The sequence below is a fragment of the Bremia lactucae genome, linkage group LG3 (genome assembly GCF_004359215.1).
Source record: "Bremia lactucae strain SF5 linkage group LG3, whole genome shotgun sequence".
NCBI lineage: Eukaryota > Oomycota > Peronosporomycetes > Peronosporales > Peronosporaceae > Bremia > Bremia lactucae.
Window position 1 is genome coordinate 5,689,570 of NC_090612.1, and position 3,743 is coordinate 5,693,312.

The window sequence follows — 3,743 nt, forward strand, 5'->3', positions numbered from 1 at the left end:
CATTGCTCCACGGCTAAAAGCCAGTGGACAATCGTGTGCGCCGCAGTTCCATCGAACTTGGGCGGGTCCATCCGAATGGGCCTCGGCTGATGCGGCCGGGCAAAGAGCATCTCAACAGTCCTGTTGAGAGCCTCGCTCCGAGCCTGCTCATGCCTCAGCTCATCCTGAGTCTGAATGACGGACTCCGCCGCAGCATGGCCTTGTGCCTCGGACGCGGCCCTCCGCTGTCCGAGCACGAATGCCTCAAACTGCTCCAACTGAGCAACATGTTGCTCAGGAGGACTACCCAGGAGCCTGGCCAGGGCTTGTTCACCAAGTCCCTGCGCCATTAGCCCTGCCACCTCCCGATGATGTTCGGGGAGGTGGGGAAAATGAGCCCAATCAATATTGAGGCTCATCCTTACGTACACACGCACAGATGCGGGTCGTGGGAAGGATTTCAAGTTCTACCAAGTGTAGGCGGGCACGTCGTAATGCGGCCACGCTCTACTTAGACACAGAACCTAGTACAGCGAGGAAGCGGTTAAATCATCTTCTCTTGCGTAAAGTGAGGTAGTTGTGGTGGGCGCCTTAGCGACCTCACCCAACACACTAAGAACTCTGGTTAAGTGTCGTCACGGGAGCGGTAATCCGGCTCCTCGTGCGCACTTACCAAGTAGAAAGTAGTTTTCAGACTGATTTATATTTAATAGAATTAAATACAAATACCTATTTTTACCAATTAAAATGATATCTCTATAGATATCATTTAATATGTATTGCGAGCGTATCTTTATAGATACCTCGCGTAACTGATGACGCTAGCCGTCATCATGGATGACGCTGGGCGTCATCCCTCCTAATGTGAATGCACCCATGTGCATCACATCCACAAGGGTTGGTCACAAATGTGCACCACACCCGAGTGTTGGGTCTAATTACTATTATTTAGTAATTGACCATCCCCTTAAGTACACCAAGTATACTTAACGGGGACTGTGTAACATTAGGGCAACTTTAGCCCGTTACAAGCTGCCTTGTTACACACCCGTTAAGTACTCTTACACAGGGGGGCCAATTACTTCATGTGAATAAATTTGACCTGTCACTCGGGTGAGGTTAACATAGCGACTTACCGTTGTGTATGTGATGCACATAGGTGCATTCAAAATGAAAGAGATGACGTCTAGCGTCATTCACGAGCTGAGGTATTTAGAACAATACGCTCGCCATGTCGAGATGCACATCTACAGAGATGGCTTCTATTGATTAAGTAAAAAGATTCTATATTTGATTCTACATCATATAAATTAGTGTTAAACTTACTTTCTAGATAACAAGTGCGCACGAGAAGACGGGCAACTGCTTCCGTGACGACACTTTTTCTAAGGTACAAAGTTCGTTGTGAGAGGTCGCTTAGGCGCCCACCAACTACCTCACTGCACGTGAGACAAGACGGACAAACCGCTCTCTCGCTTTGTTTGGAGGTGTGTGCTTGGTAGTGCGAGGCCGCTTAAGAAGCGCCCGCCTACATCTCCCATGCCCCTTTTACACCCAAAAACCTTATCAGCGATTTCTTGAGTATGCCCAGATGTTCGTTAATCCCTTTGTCAACAACAGAAGTTCTGATGCGTCGTCATTATTGGTGATGAAATCGTCTATCGCATCAAGAATGCCGGGCTTGCTCATCTCGTTAATTTTACTTACTGATCTGCTCTTTCGTGACCAGTGGCAGGGGATGCGCGTCGTAGCGCGCGCTGTCATGTGTGCCGTACGTTTTGGACTATAACTGTTGTAAAGCTGATGCAGAACGGAGCGATAAGAGGGCTTCAACGTGCTCGTACTATCAATGAAAGCGTATTAAACTATTTACATATATGATAACTACACTTTATTCGACAATGAATCTCGGACCTGATATCAACATCAACATTCCGCCTCAAAAACTTAGCTATTTTTTATCGCCAGTGCTATCATTATAGAATTTTCGAGCTCGATCGAGCGCGCATAAATCACCAAGGATCCGTGGTCAGCAAACTTAATTGCCTCTTCCTCTGTCCACTTTATTATCTAAAAAGATTTATCGAGCTTCCGTAACGCAACTCATTCAGAACCCTCGACATGTCGCTGTCCAAACAAACTAATCTGAAGTTTTCAGCGGCCGATAGATTGCGCGAATTTGCGTTAGGAATATTTATGTATTATATGTTAGACAAGTCAGTAATTAACTTCGGATGCCATACTCCGCAGGTAAAGTGTAGGCGGGCACGTCGTAATTCGGCCACGCTCTACTTAGACACACACCCCAGCACAGCGAGGAAGCGGTTAAACCTGCTTCTCTTGCGTGCAGTGAGGTAGTTGTGGTGGGCGCGCAAGCGACCTAACCCAACACACTAAGTACTCTGGTTAAGTGTCGACACGGGAGCGGTAATCCGTCTCCTCGTGCGCACTTACCAAGTAGGAAGTAGTTTCCAGACTGATTTATATTTAATAGAATTAAATACAAATTCCTATTTTTAGCAATAAAAATGATATCTCTATAGATATCATTTAATATGTATTGCGAGCGTATCTTTCTAGATACCTCGCGTAACGGATGACGCTAGCCGTCACCACGGATGACGCTGGGCGTCATCCCTCCTAATGTGAATGCACCCATGTGCATCACATCCAAAAGAGTTGGTCACAAATGTGCACCACACCCGAGTGTTGGGTCTGATTACTATTATTTAGTAATTGAATATCCCCTTAAGTACGCCAAGTGTACTTAACGGGGACTGTGTAACATTAGGGCAACTTTAGCCCGTTACATAAAGCATAACGCGCGTATATGCCGGGTATCTTTCTCAGTGAGCAAATATATACCATGGTGCTCCCTTGTGGACAATTTAGCTGGACTCGGTGCCGTTGATCCCGTAAATTTAGTCGAACAGGCCTTCTTCAAATATACTCGGCTTCTGGAAACTTTTTCGCCCTGGCGAGCGATCTAGCTCGCGTAGAAGCTAGCATAGTCTTACTGATGAAATCTGCTATTTTATGACTTCACTTCTCATGTTAAGCTCTACACCATACAGTAAAACGTTATAAGTTTAAAAATTACTCCAGTGGCAACGTCAGAGCCTGAGAAGGGCTTATTTGAGAATAAACTAACATAATTTTGTGAAGAAAGCGTGAGACCGGACCTGCAAAACCAAAAGCGGTATATTGATTGAGTTAGATTATACCCACCTAATAATTCAGTGCTTCCTTCGTTTCTGTACCGGTAAATTTCACTGGAATGCATGTAATGCCGTCTATGACTCAGAAAGCTTTACTAAGTAAAATCAAGGATACTATCTAGAGCCCTTTAAAAACTGCGCTGGTATATCCACTGATTTTCGAATGGATCTTTATCAGAGCATGTAACAAAAAATAGCGTTTCGTGCTGTGAGGGTTTTTACCTTGAGTAGATTGATTTCGGTGAGCCTTAACATTATTTCATTACAATTTGTCACATCACAGGACGCGAATTTTGGAATCGGCATGAACTCGCTTCAACTCTTAAAAGAGAGGACGTATCCGCGAAGTATCTATTGAAGATTACATTCTGCCCGCTCCGTCTGGACCATCTGTTTCAGTATGATCAGAAGTTGACAATTTTAACTTGTCCCAAGTGATTTATACACTGTTTGCCAGACTTCTGCCGTTAAGCCAGGGTCTCGATCTGAGACCAGTACACGGGGTAACCCATGAAGTCGAAATATCGTGTCAACACAGACACGATC